We start from the raw sequence: 19,338 nt of genomic DNA on the forward strand, positions 1-19,338 counted from the left end.
GACACTGGACAAGAAATGAAGAAAAGCCTTTCACTATCAAAAACCATCAGAACTCTCCTCAATTTTGTTGATCCCAGTATCTCTAGCCACAGACCCTGTTCATTCTCAGAGCAGGCCCTGCACAGCCTTTATTCCTCTTTAACTTTTTTCTTGTTCTGCTATTAAGAAAACCCACGTCAGATGTGTCACTTTGTCTCTGTTCATGTAGTTCTCCATCCAATCCTCTTAATTCCCAAGTTTGATCTCCCTGTACTTTTCTCTCATTTCATCTCCACTATTATTTTCCGTTTCCTTTGTTTGCTCCTATATGTACAGACCTCAGAAAAGGCTCTCTTGACATGATCAGCATTCTGCCTCTTCCTTCCTGTTGTTTTCTAAAATTTGCCATTTTTCTACATTGAATTGCTTTTCCATTCCTCCCACATGGCTTGAAATGTCTCTTTTCCACAAGCACTACCAGAGGTAGCAGTGGCCTTCTCACAGCCAAGCTAAAAGGGGACCTTTTTCTTCTTGTACTTGAAGATCACATCCACCCTGGACACAGAAACAGTTCCTTCTTTCCGGACCTCCACAACTACCCATTTCCCTTTTCCCTGTCTGATGCTCAGGCTTCAGTAATTTATCTTTTGTCCTGCCAGTATCCATGGAATTCTGTCCATCTGCTAAACTCTATTATGCAATTTTTTTCTGCATATTTTACCTACCCACGACTATCTCTGCAGGTGAAACTCCATTCATCTTGCAGCAAGAAAGGAGCTAATTTTCTGGTCAGTTCACCCATTAGAGTCTCTTTGCTGAGCCCATTGAGAGTATACATTTTCTGGTAAGGACACATCTACATTAAGAACAAGAATCAATGAGTTTGTTTAATGCTCTGATTGCCATTACTGTTCTTAGGTTTGGGGTTTGCAAGTCACTACCTGCATTCCTTAGATACAGCAGAGTTTCAGCAGCGATCTCCCTCAGACAGGCTAGTCACAAGAAAATAGCCTGCCTTGCATGTGAGAGCAGGCTGGGCAGGTGAACATCTCTGTGTGACATTACAAAACCAGGCTTCCAGCATGGCACAGCAGCCAACAGCTTTCCCATGTTTCCGTGACTGCGTATCACAAAGTGTGTAACTGAGCATGCACACTAGACAACCAGCCCCAACCCCCCAGACACCCAATTTCAGCAAAGCCTCCAAGAGCAAATGTATTTCAGGTTCTTGGCTAATTCTTCTTTAGCACTGGAAAAGAATGTGTGATGTTTCTGCTTAACCAGGTATAACAAGTTGAACATACTACCACCAACACTTCAGCAAAGTGTCTCTTACTCCTCTCATACCCCCATAATTTTACTATTTATGATTTCTCAGGACAGAGGAAGCCAAAACAAGGGATTAACTTTATTAGAAAGCAAACCAAGAATTATTGGGGGGGGGGGGGGGAGCTTAATGGCATGTAGACATAGACTGCAGTCAGGTCCCAAAAAGCCACAAGACATTCCCCCATTAGTAAGGTGGTGGAGCACAGGCTTCATGTCTGCTCTTCCTTCTACCAAGAAATGCAGCCAGGACTCACAAGCACATACAAGACTTCAGACAAATGCAAATTGCTTCTGAAATAAAACCAAAGATCCACAAACAGACTCAGAGCAGCCTTAGCCTCAGCCAAGTCCCAGGTTAACCAATGTCCAGCACTCTCCAGATTCCTCAACACACAGAGCCTGGAGTCGCCAGGCTCTCAGCAAAGAGCAGAGGCTGCCTGAACTCAGCACCCCTGGACGTTCTGGTGTTTGAGAAAGGAGAAAGCCCCCCCTTCTTGGTGTCTGAAGAAGACACAGCAGCTTCCCAGAAAGCAGAAAAACCTTAAAAATGCATTAACTGCCTGTAGATCTGCATTAGACAACTACTTACAAGCCTAAATAGGTTTCCAAATCAAAGGTGATTGATCACATTTTGCCTTGGTTTTCCTCATCTTCTCTTTTTTTTTTTTTCTTTTTTGTTTAAGTAGCTTTTTACAAAATAACCTTCATTTTTCCTAAATTGTTGTTTCCCCTCTTTTCCTCTTGTTGGTTAAATCTGGGCTGAGGTTTGATTGCTGTAGGACAGAGGTATGTTAGGAAATTTGATGCAAAGGACAAGAAAACAAAAATCAGAGGTATTTGGTCTGAAAAGAGGCTTTGTCCTAGGCATAATTCTTGTGTGTTTAAGGACAGAGTAATAGATTTGGAAGGATAAGTCATATATCTTAGGATTTTCTTCCCTGCCCCCTTTGATTGATTCATTCCAGTCTCTTCAGATCTTTGCCTGTTCCCACAAACCTGGAATCTCAGGATTGTTTGATTAAGTCATGGTTACCATGACAATAAAAGTGCCTCTGGCCAGTTTGACCTTTGACTGGATTCAATTCACTGAGAGAAATGGACAGAGACTATAGAAAAAGCTTCAGCTTCATGTCCACTACTGCATAAAACAGGCTCTCCCGCACTTTCAGAGAGTGAGCTGGCCGTCCTTTTAAAAATATAAATTGGGCTGGAATTCTTTGGAAAGCATTTCTAAGGTTTTGGTACCAATTTCTTGATGACTATCCCTTCAGATATAAAATGCACACAGTGATATGGTTAGGGATTTATTTTAAAATGTGGCGTTTAGCACAACAAAAGCAAAAGCTGAAGTCAGACTTTGCGTGTCTGATCTATACCCACATAATTTAAAAATCACGTCATATCCCTATCCATCAAGTATTTTGTAGGTATTTGCAAATACCTAGCTCTTTGTAAGTATGTACACATGTATAAAAGCAGATTTCAGACTTAGGGCTCATTTCCTCTGATGGCAGCCCACCCCGCCGCTGCAGGCTGCAGGCATTGTGCTGTCGTTGCTCATATAGATAATTATTCCTTTTCAAATACTTTCATTGTAAATGCATTTCAGCAAAAATAAAGCGGGGAGGGGGGAGAAGAGAGAGATTTCAAAATTAAACCTGTTATGCGATTTGTAAATGGGCCTGACAGGATGACAGCCGAGTGGCCGTTGCAAGGCAATTCATGCATGCAAGATTGCAGATCCCTGGTGGGAGAGTACGCGGTGCCCGTGCACGTGTGGGGGCTCTGCTCTCCACTGCCCTGCGCTGGGCAGTCCTCTGATTTTGCTGCTTTTACATTGCAAAGGCGACATAGATATTCTTTGGTCTAGCTCAGAACAATCGTTAAAGCCAGCTAAAAAGCAGGGTTGCTGCTGGAGCCACGAGCTCCCCAAAACGCAGGTGGCAGGAGGAATCAACAGCTCGAGCCATTTGGGAAGAGTGGGCTTCACTGGGCACACCATGGAGAGAGCAGTGAGCAGCCCTTCCCTGGTATATCCAGCCAAGGTGAATGTTAGCCAACAAAATGGCACTGAGCCAAACAAAGGGAAGTAAAATAAACCCAGGCACTGTAAAAACAAGAGGGAAAGGGTTTCTGGGCTGGGGCAATAGCTGCATTGACCTTACTTGGGTGATAGACAATGCTCATTTTAAAGACAGACCCGAGTGGGCAAGCTGGAACTTAGAAATTATTTTGCCCAGTTTATCTTTTTTGTTTGTTTTGTTGCTCATTTACTGACATAAAGTTCTTCCTTCTTTTCACCTAGTTACCTTGAATTCTGAAGCCATAGGAAATAACTGAAGGGTATTATTTGAGCCCTCCCACACAGGCTCTTGGATGCAGAATCCTCCTGTTTCCATGCTGGCCATCGGGACCATATCCTGTCAAGTGGCACAGTTTCAACAAGTTCAGTAAAGAGCTGTCACTGTCACAGGATTTTGGTTCCCGCACCAAGAACTGGAAAGGAGATTTGTCTGGGAGGGAACAGGGAATGGAAGATTTTGTTTGTCACTTTTTTCCCCTCTTGTTTTCTGGTGAAAGACAGCAGGGAAAATGTCAAGAAGTACCTACAGAAAAATGATCAATCTGAAGAAATGTGTCCCTAATGGAAAAACATTTTTGCCTCCAAGTAAGTCAAAGTAAAATTTTCAAGGGAACTTACCTGATTTTCAAGGTACACAAAATCCTAGACATCCTCTGCCTTTGGAAAAACATTTCTGAATCTTCTACAGTTCATAAATGAAACTCTTTGATTTGGATGATGATTTCACCTCTGAAGAAATAGCAGCCACTCACCCCACTGAGTTGTTCACCATCCCTTGCTACAATATGGGAGAATATTAATAGGCACAGAATATGCCTGATGCATCTTGGCCTTTCCCTCCCTCATTCTTTTGATGCTGAGTGCTTCCAGTTGTGCCAGTCTGTAAACTCTCGGCAGTATTTTGTATTTTCCTTCAGTCTGTCTCTCCTTCTCTGTAAGATTTCACCAGCCTATTAGTGTTAGAATGTGAGTGTTTATTAAATCCAGATATCTATTTATCTATTGGTCTATCTTTATGCAATTCATATACATGCATGTCTGGTGAGGCATGGTCCTGGGTATAATGTTCCATTAGAGTGAAATGTTTACATAAAGGAAACTGAGGAGTTTAGCTATTATAAACCTGGACACTGTCAGTTTACTTACAAGAATGTCATGCAACCCATGGCCAACCTTAAATTGAGACCCTATCACATCTCTCATATCTGTCCCTTTATGTCTTCACTTGTGGTCCACCACAAACATATCATGGATTAGTTCAGATGCAACAAGAATCTTAATATTAGCAAGTAGTACGATTATTGGAAACACACTGTGTCTGTGCAGGATGGATATCAGACCATTCCTTTTTTTTCTGAGAGGATATCTATTCCCATAACCTCAGAAAATTATCACACAGTCTGTTACATCTGTCTCTCCCTCAGAAATAACTTTACACATAAGAACCAATTGTTTTTTCTGTATTGAATAAAAAACTACATTACAAGTCCCCAGTCCCCATCCATGGAAGGGTAAGCAGGGATTTGAGAAAGGTTAGAGAAGTAGCATGGGTTGTTGGATGAACCAGAGGTACTACCACATGGAAAATTATTTCAAAATACCTGCCTTTTCCTACAAGCTGGATTCTCTGCTCTGGGAAAACACATTTTATTTTTAGATCCAGTGAACAACAAGATGTTAGGTGACCACCAAAGACAGGCACTGCTCTGTTTAAAGCCCTGCCAGCTAGCCATACTAATTTCCAGAGTAACTGCTGGCATAATCACAAGCTGGCGTGATTTTAAACACAAGCGCCTGGCTGTGGCCAGCCATGCCTTCAGCTGAGGAGAGGGAAATCCAGCTTTTCCCCCCTGCCCCGCTGCCGGAGCCTGCTGATCGCACGGTGGCTCTCGCTCCCGGCAGCGATGCTCCTGCCTGCCCATTCCCAGCCCAGCTCCCTCCTGCCTCACCCCCTGAAAGGCAGCAGAGCTCTAATGACCTCCCATGCACTTACATCCAACAGATACGTTTTTGAAAACAGAATCAGACCTCACACATCTACGACCACTTTAAAAGGCTTCTCACCACACCTTCTGCTCTCTGTTCCCTACACTCAAGTGGAGTAATGGCACAAAGCCCCCCCTCTCCCCACCCTTTCCACCCAGTTCCTCCTGACAGCAAGAAAATCTCAGAAGAGCCAAAGGAAAGCTAAAGAAACAGCTCAGGGTCCTGTCTGCTCAGGGAACAAATTCTACATCTGGCTTTTGCTGCTGCTAGGAAGCTGGGTGCAGCTTTACTATCACTTCTCCCCCTCTGTGTCCTCTGCTTCCCACAAATCCATGCAGATTTTGTTTGTTGAGTCAAGCCAGTCAAAAGGAGAATCTTTCCATCATCACTTCCCAAAGACTGCCCTTCTTTCCATCTGATGGTCACCCAGTCATGAAAAGGGGAAACAAACAAACAAACAAAAAAATCCCAGAATCTTGGTTCACCTCTTCTTTATTACTCTGTTACTCCCACCCATCAGTTTTATGGACTGTCTTTTATTGACCAATATGGGCTAAGTCATGGGAAGACAAATTTGCAGGGATGCATTAAACACACCATGTGTCACAAAAGGTGCATGATCAGAGGCTGAAGAAAAACATGCATTGCCAATGTCTTACTGGGACTTGTTCACAATTGCATTGGTTAATGGGAATAGTGAAAACTGTGGAAGAGCATAACAGGTTCTTTCTCCACATTAAAATAAACAAAAACTCTGTGGTAATGAGTCAGGATAGCCCACCTTAGCTGATACACCCTTGCACCATCTCTGTGGCAGAGAAGTGAGATGATGTGCCGTACTTCTGGACACAAAGTAAAGATAAAAGGTCTGCTCAGTCCTTAGATAAGTCAGGAATAAAGACAGAAACTAGTTGGGAGGTTTTAATCATTGATTCAGAAAAGCTGCAACCTGATAAAAATCACTACTTGGATATAAACCCAATCTATGAATTCTTAATTGATAACAGTTTGCTAGGGCAGTGCTCATGTTGAGATCTTTTACACCAGATCAGGTATCACCCATCTGTGCCTTTTCCTTGGTGCCATGCCAAGTGTGCAGCAAAGCCAGCAAAGGCTCTGCTGTGTGCTCTGGGGAATGCAGTGGGACCACAACCATGTGGCCATGCCCAGAGTCTGGCAGTGCCTGATGAGTTACTGTCCTTTAGTCACTCTAACTGAGACTTCAAATGAATAATTCAGTAAGTTATTTTGTGAAAGTAGACTAAAAGGACAGCTACAATCCATTTACATTCAACTAGGGGAGCACAGCACACCCTTCTCCATGGAGCTTCTCTGCTTTTTTACAATCTCCTCTTTCCCAGCCATCACCTGCAGGACTCTCTCAGTCCAGCACCACCTGAACCTGAACAGGTTCTCAGGAAACTGTTTCCCTTCCCGGATGAAGGCCTGAGGTACTGGTTGCTTCTTTCAAACCTCATCTCTTCCACTAATTATCCCCCTCACTTTCGCAGTCCCATTGCCTGCCCATTGCTCCATTTTAGTAATCTCTTCCGTAATACCTCTTTGGTGACTAGAAGAGAACCAAAGTAGAGGAGATGATTCATACGAACTAAACTGGGGGTTGAACTTTGCTCACTTCTGCATTTTTTTCTGAAACAGAGCAGGGGAAACTGCCAGCAGAGCCTCCTCAACCACTCCATTCCCTCACTGCCACCCCAGCACTACCCCCATTTTCCTGGAAACCATAAGAGTCACTGTTGAGAAGGTGGTGATTTTTCTGTCATTCTGACACCAAGAAAAGTCTCTGGCTTGGCTGCATGTGAGGTGGCAAATTTAATTCTCTTCTCTTAATGGCTTCTTCACTAAATCTATGCTGCCTGCTAATCTCCTGCATCCCTGTAGAAAAGTCACGACTGAAGACTCAAGTTGTCAAAACATCACTTGTCTTTTCCACCAACGCTGGTGGAAGCGTGGCTGTGCTCAGCCGGAGCAGAGTTGAGCAAGCTTTGAGAAGGTCCCTGTTTCCAATTTAGCACAGCTCCCAGGAGGTATTACATTTCCTGGTGCAGAGCAGAAAACGCTTTGAGATCCTCAAGCACAAAGCCTTGTTGTTTTATTCATTTGTACTGCTGAGCAAATTCTCTTTCCAGGGCATCCAGTGGGGAAATTTCCTCCAGTTTCTCCATAGCAGAGTCCAGATTAAAGCTACCTTTACCCTTTTAAGGTCTAGAAAGCATGATTTCTTCAAAGACAGGCTTTATTTCCTGCACTCCTGGAAGATCTTTTTAATTGCAAGGAATACTCTCTTTCTAATTACAAAAGTGTTTGAGCTCATCCTCTATTCTGTTGTGTTGGCAAAGCCTCTGGAAGAGTTCTCCAACCTGAAACTTCCAAGGAATCTATTAGGAAACCCATCAGAGCTTCCAGATAACATGCTGCCAGCTTTATTAAAAGAGCAATGCTCGAGCAGGCTCACACTCGCATTGCAGTCATTCTTGGCACTCCTGCAGCCTCCTCCATCCAAGAATTCTGCACCGCTCATTCCACTGGCTGCCTCTTCCTACCATCCCCACAAGGAACATACCAAGCACCTTCCAGGATCACCTGGAGCACGTGATTTTTACAGCACCTCACGAATTGCATTTTTACAAAGACTCTCTGATGTGCTGCCCACTCCTCCCCAGGGAGCTGAGCAGAGCACAGCAGTCAGAGAGAGCTTTGCACCAGCAGCCGTGGGCTGTCTCATGATCCTGGAACAGCCTCTCTGATGTCCCACATGTTTAACACAGCTCTGTCCCCAAGCACTGAGCTACTGTTAACCAACCACATCCCAAGGTTTTTCTCGAATTTTCCCCAGATTACAACCAGGGCCAGTTTGCTGCCGCTCCAAAACAATGTTTCTCTGATTACAACCTAGGCTGACAATTATAGTGATTTAAACCCTAACTAATTGTGAAGTACTTTGATCATGCTTAGCACAACTTGTGGTTTGTAGGCTGCAAATAGTTGAAAGGAATTCTTGGGTTCACAATTTCCTTGAATATAAATTTTATTTTGATATATAAGGTATGATTTAAATATTAAAATTAAGCTTGTGTTTGTTTTTTCCCTCATCCCATTTCTTCTTTGAATATTATTGCTGATATAATTTTCTCTCCCTGAGCTTAATATTTACCACACAATTTGTTTTAGCTTAAGCCTATTTTCCTTGTTCATTTGTTTTATTAAGAGCAATTTTATAAAGGTGTTGTGGTTTTGTTTTGGGTTTTTTGTTTTGTTGATTTGCGGGTTTTTTAGGCATGAATGTTTTTGTTTGGGACTTTTTTTCTTGTATTGTTGTTCAGAGAACATAGGTTGGCAGCACAAGCAGGGGCAGAGAGAAGGTATGCAGCAGCACTCGACCAACTTCAGATGGGGTTACTGAGAGGATCTCTGCTGGCTTTGCAAAAGTCCCAGCAGCAATTTGCACTGCACCAATTCAGCCCATGCAGTTTTTGTTAACATAGTATGGGCAGTAAATCCTTCTATTTCTCTCTCCTTTCCTAGCATTTTTAAGAGTTTAGGACACTTGCTTTTGCAACAGCGACAAGCTGTATCTGTTGGTTGCAGCCAAAGCTCCTCTAAATGCTTCTTGCCAGGCATTCCACATGGATCTGCACTGCAGGTCACATTTGGCTGCAGCATTCCTCGAGTACAACAAAAAAGTGGTGCAGATGCTGATCCTCTTTAGGGAAATTTTATGTTTCCCTCCATTCTATTCTGCTGTCTCTGCCCATTTGTGGCACAAGCATCCATCCTGGGCAGCCCTGGACCTTTCCCATCTCCAGGCCAGTGCATGCTGACTTTCAATGTGGTTGCAGGTATGAGTGGCTGGTTCAAAGGGAGGTGCACATGTTGGCCCCATCCCCGAACTGGCGCCTCTCTGCCTGGGAAACCTGAGAGTTTCTGTCCTTGCTTATGAACCGTGACATCTGCACATTCCTCGGGCGCTGACCCCCGGGGGCCAGAGGTCACCCCAAGGTCAAGCAGTTTCCTCTTTCACCACCAATAGAGACCTTGACTAGAGGTAAATTATGTTGCAGTTTAAGGAAATAATTTGAAACACTCTTGTAATTATAATAAATTTTGCTGTTTACATTTTAATCTTCAACCCTTTCACCCTCTGGTTCTCTTGTTTAAGAAAAAAAAAAAAGTGGGGAATTACATATTTAACAGAACAACTCCTGCCATGGTGGACAGTTGGATAAATAACTGAAGTTCCAATAGCACAACAGCTCCAAGGTCTTTGTCTGCCTTCAGCATGAGCATGCACTTTTGTAAGTGCAAAATCTACTTAATCTTCAGATAAGTATGTTCATGCAGCAAGAATGGAAACATAATATTGTGTCAGGAATGTCACGTGATTCCTAATTCTCCATGTTGAGTAACTGTAAAGTTACTTGAAGAAAAATCTCGAGCACCTTACTCAGGCAAAATTCCAGTTGACGCCAATGAAATTTTACAGTAAAACAGATTTTGACTCATGGCTATAGCATGAGCAGCTGTTTTACTGAGCATACATTGTCATTTGATCATTTTCTCTTGCTGCTCACAAGTGCTGATGGCTTGAAAAACCTTTCCTTCAAAGGAAAATGATCAAATAATTGCAATAAAGTCCTGTTCATTTTCAGCTGGGTACCATTACTCCATCTGATATTTTAAAACAAGACCCCGGACATGTACAACAATTCCTCATTTATCCAATACACACCATCATCCGAAAACTGTGTTTAGAGCAACACAAGAAAGAAGCAGAGAATTACAGCAGCAAGGTCTATGGTGATATTCAGAGCTGAGAGAACAAACACTCGAGGAAAGCAGAGAAAACAACAGAACTGCTTGGCACAAACTAACACACAGGGCTTTCCTTGCAAGGATACCTGAACTTTTTGCCAATCACTACTCTGAAAAGAGAATGTACTCAATTCCATCAGTAGGTGTGGGGGTGGTTGCAATCCTACCCCACTTTAAGGACCCTGTTTGTGTGCTCCACAGTGTAAGCACAACAAGGCCAAGGAAGCAAACACAGCAAGCACAGTTGAGATCAGCACTCCATAATCTGTGTTCTGTCCCAGCTGAGATGTGAGGGCAGGCAACATCACTTCTCTGCTACAGAAACAACACTTGCAAAGGAGATACAACAATCACCACAATAAAATGCCTTGAGATTTACAATTGCAAGCTGCTACACTGAGCAACACTGCCTCTCTGTCTATTATTGCAGAATCCACGTGTTTTGAGAACCTTGGAAAACAATAGCTCAAGAAATGAGAAATACTGCCTTTAACAAAGAAAAAAAGGAAACACAGGGAATAACACAGGCTAAAGGAACTCACCCACCAGCAAGCGGACAGGAACAGAATTCTGCAGCAAAGAGCAGTCAGAATAGAGTGAAGTGTACTGGGCCTGCCAAACTCAAAACCTAGCCCCCAGTGCAGTGGGGCTTTCTGGGAAGGAGTTCCTATGATGGGAGGCTCAGTGCAGCTGGGTAGGTGCTGTGGGGCTTTGCCTGCTGTAATGAATAGCTCACTAACACCAGGTGATCCTAAAGCATAGGCGAGATAAGGCACAACACAGTTTACTGGAAAGAGAAAAGGGAATATGAGGAATCCTTGACCAATCAATTTTTTTGATCTTCATGTATTTGCTCCTGGGCTGGCTTGTGTGAATAAATGGTCTCTGCCACAGGCAGCTCCTGTCAGTGCAGCTCTCTGCAGGGGCAGGGCCAAGGGACCACTGCAGTTCGTCCCCTCCCCGAGTACAGCCCTGTTTGGGGCAGCAGCACAGCCCTGGCTGCCCCACTGCTGCTCCCTCCCTGCACCGAATTCTGTGAGCTGTGCATGTGATGGACACACAGGCAGCTGTCTCTCCTCAACTGAAATAACCAGGCCTGAAGGGATAACTGTGGCAGAGAGCAAAAGTGGACCTCTTCCTCTGCAGGAGGGTGGGAAGTAGGTGTCTCTTCTCTGTTTGAGAACACAGGGAACAGCAAGACACTGCTCTGAAATGTGGCAAGATTCTGTAGCCAGTGAGTGCCATCTTTGTGCTGGCAAGGCATGATCTAAGTCTCTCTATGTATTTTCTTTTCCTGGGGTGCCCTTCCCTGGCCACCTGGAATAGTGTACCAATGTCTTCGTTCCTGTCTTGCCAAAAAAAAAAAATCATCCTGTAGCAAGCACTGTGGACAGTGTCTGTGGCTTTGAACAGCCATTCTCCTTAGAGACACACAGGCAGCCTTCTCAATGAAAACCGTTTTGTCCAGAAGTGCAGTTTCAATCCTCACACTGATCTACATCAGTGATTTCAACAGGAGATACTGTTGGCTGGGTAGGAGCTGGAAGCTCTCCAGACTTCTGTTCAGGACTTTAGCGGAAAGTCTGTTTCTTTAGCACTCTGGTGCACTTTTTGTACTGCACTGACACAGCCTGACAGTGTAATTCTACCTGCATTCAAACTCAGCAGCTAAAGTCTCACTGCTTTCACATGGAAACCGTTCCAAGCTCTTAATCTTAATTAAGTGTCCAAATTAGAAATTAATCAGCCTTCCACTTTCAAAGAGTTGGAAACAGTGATACTCTGTGTCTTCTTAAAACATGACAAATGAACCGTTTCTAAACACAGTGTATAAAACAAACCTGTACAGAAAAGCATTGAGCTGGTACACAGGCAGTAAAATAGAAACTCCTCTACACTGGACATTACTGCTAGCAGTGACACTACTGACAGTCTGTGCAGAGTATGGGAAATGAAACTTGGTTTCTGCAGTCCTCACTTTCCATTCATAATGCCCATCTGCTGCTGAGAGATTTCTGAAAAGTGAACTCCATCTCTCAGTGCAGAAGATGTCCCAGTAATGGCTGGAATATGACTGTAGGGACTGAGAGAAGTTTTCCCAAACTTAGCTTCTATGAGGACATTAAATTAGATAGGTATCTTGTCTTAGAACAAACTTAGGTAGATTACTCTTTTGGTGTAGTGTGGCCATGCCTATGTTCCTCTGATGATAGGATATCACAGAAATCATGCTATAGTTTCCAAGGATCCCCCCAAGGAGCAGCAAATATCTGTCATTCCTAGCAGTAGTACTCAGAAAACGCAGCAGCAGTGCTGATCCGGAGTCCCACTGCACAAATGTGCATCAGTGGAAACAGTATCAGACTCTTCATAGAAATGAAATGTTTTATTGTTTAACTCCTATGAAGTTTTGGGGAAAAATGTCAAGGAAGGAAAGGCAGATGAAAACCTGTCAATAGGCTGGACCATGATTTTGTCAAGCCTTGGGCTGAACCCAGAATCCCACAGTTACTTTCTCCACAGGAGATAGTGTCTCAGTCAAATTCTAGAGACATATTTCTCTGGGAATTCAGCCACGGGACTCCTGTCCTGCATTAGCATCAAACATGAGACAAAATGATATAACTGAAATCCAAGAAGCCTGGACTATGGACACGCCAGATTATGAAAGCATCAGGGTACTGTGATCATTGGCAATCTCAGTGTCAAGTGCTAAGAACATGTATTTAAGCAGATCCATGTTCTGAGGATCCTCTCATTTATTTTTCTGTAGACCAAGACACAGTTTACAAGATTCATGATCCAAACTTCAGCTCCCTCTCCCATTTTCTCTCCAGAGTGGAGAGCTGTATGCTCTTCACACAGCTAACCAGACAGCACAGGTATGACAAGTAGAGACCAAGATGTTTGCTTTTTCCAGGAACACACAAGTACAGAACAGGTCAGGGTAAGGTGTGTCTATGGTTTTATCCTCTGAAGAAGGAAGAAAATGTCTCAGTGACAGACTCACAGGAAGCCACTACTACTCCAAGCATTTTCTTTTCTTGCATCTAAACATACATGATGGTGCACGACCGAGGTATCTCACAATAGGGATATTCTCCTAAGGGGAGATGGATGGAGGGGCAGAAGGACAGATATGGAAACATTCCCCTCAGAACCTTTCTACCCAACTGAGCCAGATCCAAGGTGCCAGTGATGGCTGTCCAGCACAGGAAAAGGCAAATGGAGCTTTTCTCCAAGGAGCACCCAAGCTCTTTCTCTTTCTTAGCAGAACAATTTTAGAAACCTGCTCCTTCCCTATCTGAAGATATCTGAAGTCTTTATTTGCTATGTCATTTTGTGAAAGTTTTTATGTTGGTCTGAAAAATGCTTCCATCCCTTCTTTCTGATCATTTGTTCTCTTCTCTTACCTCCCCTAGTTTTTCTTACAATTGATCACTCTATCTCTGACTTTCATTTTAATTTAGTGATTACAACTCTAAGAGAGAGGGTTTTGCATCACAGGGTCAAAGACTCAATTTCATTCATTCTAGCTACTTTCTCTTTCTTGAAATAGCAAAGTTAGCTAATGAAGTATTTTAGTAGATATCCAAGCAAACTCAATACTCAGCTGGTATTTAGGTATTCCTGTGGAATACCACAACAGAGCATGGTGAGGGAGTGGAGAGAGCAGATGATTCATCTTGCTAACCTTCACATTTCTGTCAGTGTCTGGTACTCAGATAGGAAGCTAAACACGCTGCCTGCTCTCAGTGTGCTGTCTGGTCGCCTGCAAAGCAAAAACTGGTTGTGTTGGAATCAACTCCTTGCCTGAGATTTAAAGCAGTCACAAGAGTGGGAATGGTCAGTCCCAGCCAACGACTGAAGGAAAACCAAAGCACAGAGAGAGAACCCCAGCACAGAGGAGCTGAGCTGATGTACTTCGTGTTCTCTTCTGCCTGACTCCAAGTGGACACTCAGCTGTTCAGCCAAGGCTGCCTGCAGCAATAAAAGAGCTCTAACCCCTGTGGTGCTTGTACAGGATAAACTTTGCCCACTCTCTCCTTTATCGAAACAGCTATTCCTCTCCTAAATGAGTGCAAGCTGCTTGGGCTCTGACATTTCTCTCACTTACCCTTCCTGCAAGACACACAGTTCAGGAACCCACTTCTGCTTCTGGTCAGGCAGTGCAGATTATTCATGTCTCTGTGGTCTGACTTAACCCTTTTCAGCTCCTGTATCCCCATCAAATGCAGAACTTTTGTTCTGCTGTGTATGACAGTGTTGTTAGGAACTAGCATGTCCTGATGCACTTGACATCTAAAGGAGGGAACCGCAAATTTTCATAGGAACTGAAAAAAACATGGTAGAGAAAAGAAGGATTTCAGTCACATCTCATACGCAAGGGCTGCCTTACAATAAGCGTGTAAAGCACCTGGCAGCAGAAGCCCTCACTCTATCCACTGCTGGGAGGCACAGTGGCAACACAGGAACAGTGGAAATCTCCCCAGGACAGATATTTATGCAAGTGACCTGTTCTGCCAGTGAAATCGTTTCGAACAACAAGACAGCTTTTTTCAGTCTCAAGAAATCGGTACGCTCACCCCAGTCACTATTTATTTTATAAGTGTCCTGCATATAATGAAAGGAACAATCTTTCTTACCATCTGCCTTGCTGAAAGGCACATTTTGTGTGTCGAACAGTTTCACAGAGCTAATGGCAAAGTGCACATTACTAGCCCAGCAGTGAAAGCATTTGTAAACATCATCATCATCAAAGAGGCCTAGAGCTGCAAAGGCTGTTTTTTGCCTTGTGAGTTTATGTCTGTAAATGACTAATTGGTAAAGTTTTATCTGCAGAAGGTGGTTGGTGGTGGAAGATATTTACAAGAAAGAAAAGCAGGAAATAATTCATCTTGAGAAGCTGAATCTAATCAGCTGTTCGTGAATTAAAATGTTCATGAATTAAAATGGGCTTTAAAAATGAGTCTATTTTCTTTCTTAAAAATATATAAAAATACAATTTTGCTTTTCATGAAATGAGAAATGGGAATGCACAGCCAGAGGGTGTAAAAAACTGGAAAAACAGGTGAGAGTGAGACCATATGTCTCTGGCTGTTAGATCATGCAGGAGACACCACACAGGAGTGTTTTGGGATGGAGAAGCTAAGCACTTGCTCTCACTTGCTGCACTTGCCATTAATTTATAAAAATCAAACGAGATACCACATTTTGAGGGAAACAACAGCTTCACTGTGGAAAATACCCACTTAGATTTTGTTGCATTATTTAGTAAAACCTCCAAAAATTCTTCTTCTCTGAAACAAAACCAAAAAGGAAGAAAAAGATATTGCAGGTTGGAGAACAGTATTCTCCTTTAGTTGTTAAAGTCATTTTGGGTGAACTTGGTGTTTAGTCTTCACTGCAGGAAATATTGCTCTACCTGTCTGAAAAAGCTCTTATCAGGAAAATAATGCTCACCACCTCTGCTGAAAAATCAAGGTGACTCTTTAAAATAGTTATATGACCCCTAAAAGGTACCCAAAATAAAGGAACAAGAAGGATGCTGAAATCCCTGTTAGCTAAATGGCCTCCTAGGCTTTCACTGGGTTATGGATGTGTTTAACTAATAGAAAACATCACCCAGTCTGATTCCTGTCCTAGAAGTAAAATAGGGATAATTTAGTATCAGGAGTGATTAATGTCATTTACTTACCCATTTTGTTATAGCTGTTACTGAATTTAAAATGCTACTCACAAACTAAATATTTTACAACCATTTTGCTCCTAATTAGTTGCAGATCACAGATTTCCTTTAAACATAATGGCTGTTTAGGTGGTGGGGTTTGCAATGCACATTGTTTTTTTACAATCACTTCTGACATTTTGAGAATTTGTTTAATTTTGATTAATTTCAGTTAAATGAGATGAGAGTGTACAATCTCTTTGGAATGGTCTGCTGTTTCAAAGTGTGGTTAAAGTGCACAACATCCTTTAGCTATTAATTTGCACACTTTACCATATACATGTTGGACTTTAAGAGTCTGAATTAATGTAGCTTAAAGAGATGTTATCTTGATTGTTATTTGGATCAGGATAGTTTAACATACCCTTAATAAAAACAAATATCCTGTCACATAATGACCCTAAAATTTTTAGGGATTTCTTTTGATGATATCTTTTAATGAAATGTTTAATTTGAATGAGAAATAGTGAAGTAGAGAGTGCACATCCTCTATATGAGCAGCAGAGAAAACCTAGTTTACTTTATTCCAGCAGCTAATGAATAGCAATTTTAGGATGCCAGTGACTTCTGAAGGTTGTGCTGAAGCCAAGGTAGCTCTGCCAAGAGACAGGTAAAATTAGTAAACAAACTTGATACTCTGAGTCTTCCCCTGTTAGAAAAAAGTTTATGTGTGTACTTGGAACAAACCTTAATAGTTTGTTTAAAATGTTATCAAGGTGTTCTTACTGTGTGGTGGTTTTATTGTTTTGGTTTTGTTTTGTTTTATTTTGTTTTGTTTTAAATTACAGCTGATCTACACCTTTATTCTCTTAAAAGTTTACATGGCAAAGACAAACACTGCCTGAGCTGAAACATAATGATGACTGAAGTTTCTGCTGTCAGGTCTTAACAGAGAAAATTTTCTCTTGAATTCTGGACTTTTAAAAGGATTTTGGTGGTGTTCACAGCACCAAACTAGTTTCCTTCTAAGCTTAGGTCAAAAAAGGATGCTGTCTGGTTTCTGCCACAAAGACACCTCTTCATTGGTGATATTAAATCATGAATTTGGAAGAACTGCAGAACTGATGCTGCCCTGGGAATCTCTAGCTCCCTATTAATATTGTCTGCACAAAAATCAAAGCTTCCTCGAAGGTAGTGCTAATTCCTCCCAGTTTTATTCTGCCTGGTGGAATTGCCCAGTCAGGAAATCCCTCAAATCTCCTCTGACCATTTGAGGAGCTGCTGTCCTTTCCTCCCCTTCCTACAGCAGCTCTGCCATGTGACAACCTTTGCCCACCTCAAATCGTGTGGGATGTGCTACAGCAACCAGCACAGGCTACATTTGCCCCTTCCTCCCCAAATTCAAACATTTGCTCGCTGATCATCCAAATATTGATTTAAACAGTCTTTGATGTCATTTGGGGAAAAGCATTTGAATGTTTTAAATGTGGACTCAGCCCACTACAAGGAATACTCAGAGGATTGAGACAAACAGGGACCCTTTGCACTCTGTTAGCTAATGTCATATTCCCTGCAGCATTTGCTAAAATCATTTAGTCACAAAGATAACAGTGTGGATAAGGAATATTTTTAAATGTTTTGAAAAGACGCTGTTATCTGTTTGATCTTAACAGATGACTTTTACAATCTGAATTCCATCTCCATAATAGAAAAAGCTCCTATTCTGTAAGGGAGTGTTTATAGAGAATTGTATCTGAATTTGTCCTGGGTTTGGTCACAGGCTCTTGACCAGTTTGAGCTCTAATTGAAAAATCAGTTCTTCTTGTGGGTTGCTATTTTCCAGGTACAGATTTCAATTAGCACGAAGAAGCTCTCATTTTCACGTAAATGTTCCCAGCTCCAGGTTGGTATATGTAACCAGGACTTCCCAGCTCCTAGGTGTATAAACACCAAAATTTCATTGCTATTTTCCCCCCATTGACATGAAAGGCAAACATAAACATGCTCAAGAGCTAGCAGTGTTGACTGAAATATTTCTAAAGGGTCTTTTACACCTTAAGCACCCTCCACTTTCCTCTGGTTAAATGCACAATGTGTGTGAGATATGAAGCAAAGAGATTCTGTAATTGCAAAGATAATTTCTCAGGGCTTGTTAATTCATTTATTTTCATTTTTTCCTCTTGTGCCAATAAAGTCTTGCTTAACTAATTCAGTATCTTTCATTACAAGTGATGAGGAATACTAAATTAGAACGAAAGGTAGGTGCTCTCCTTGGTTAACCAGAGGTGCCTGGAAACTGGGTGTGAACTTATAAGTGATATTTTAAATATAATTGAACCATTAATCCTTGATGTACTTGAATAATTGGCACAAAATTTGAGAGAAAATAATTTAGCAAAATGCCAATAATTATTGTTTTGGATTTGTGAGAAGAGCAAACCACACAAGTTGTAAGGGAAGGGGAAATTAATCTTGCAACAAAGTTTTTTATAAACATTGTTTAAAATTAAGCTTCACTGGTGCTAGTAAGGAATACAAAGATTAAATTTAACTTTGGAAGCATTCACTAAGTCTGCAAGCTTAAAACAAAGTTATATTGGTTAACAGCTAAAAGCAATGGAAATGAGTTTTCAATTCAGTTCTAGACTGCAATTCAGTAGCAAGCCAAGCAAAGCTGTGAACATTTCTATCTGCAGTTTTCTACTTCGTTTTGGAAGGACAGTTTATGAGATGGTCAAACTCAGATCACAGCCACATGTTCACCCCTCTAAAACACCCAAATTTAAGCTGAAGCTTAATGAACACTTTAAACTAAACTGTTTGATAAGCAAACCATAATTTCATAATTCCATTTACACAGATCGGCTCCTTTTAAATATACCAACTACATCTGCATAAGTGTTTACTGGTGGGGTTTTAGAGTTAAAAAAAGGGAGGCTGATTTCAAAATTTAGCAGAGAAACAAAAAGCTCTGCTAACTCTGCCCAGAGACTGCTCTGACACCTCAACAAACACAGAGATATCTTCATGTTTAGCACCTATTTTACAAATAACAAAAGAAAGAGAAAACCTTTATAATTATTTCTTTTCATATTAAATTTTTTAACTCAGAGGTGAGATGTGACCCTTAGATAAATCTCCCATAATACCTCACTGATTCCTCCTGTTTGGTCAGGATGAACAGAATCATATTAATTGGCAATTCTGCTTGTGGGGGGGAAAGAGGTGGGTTTTTCTTCAGTTACTTTTCTTGAATGTCAAACAGATTAGTGCCCTAAAATGCCTGGGAGATAAATATGCTGCAGTTTTCAAACAAATGAAATTCCAAAATAGTTTGTTAAGGTGAACTCAGTGAGTGAAGGAGCTAACCATACTTTTTTTCATGCTCTCTGAACTGCAAGTCATTCACTTTATTTTATTTTAGGTTTTTGTTGAGGGGTTTTTTTAACTATTTAGGAAA

The 19,338-nt window shown here is 41.8% G+C and overlaps 1 long non-coding RNA gene across 1 annotated transcript in view; it reads left to right on the forward strand.

Annotated features, from left to right (window-relative positions):
* The window catches only part of LOC146430300 (uncharacterized), a 31,573-nt gene extending 12,460 nt beyond the window's left edge, over positions 1-19,113 (forward strand). The window contains exon 3 of the long non-coding RNA XR_014855327.1: positions 3,614-19,113. This is a non-coding gene — a long non-coding RNA (uncharacterized LOC146430300). The remainder of the gene's footprint in view (positions 1-3,613) is intronic.
* Positions 19,114-19,338: the final 225 nt, after the last annotated feature.

The sequence above is a fragment of the Lichenostomus cassidix genome, chromosome 15 (assembly GCF_008360975.1).
Source record: "Lichenostomus cassidix isolate B80296 chromosome 15, HeHo_3.0, whole genome shotgun sequence".
Classification (NCBI taxonomy): domain Eukaryota; kingdom Metazoa; phylum Chordata; class Aves; order Passeriformes; family Meliphagidae; genus Lichenostomus; species Lichenostomus cassidix.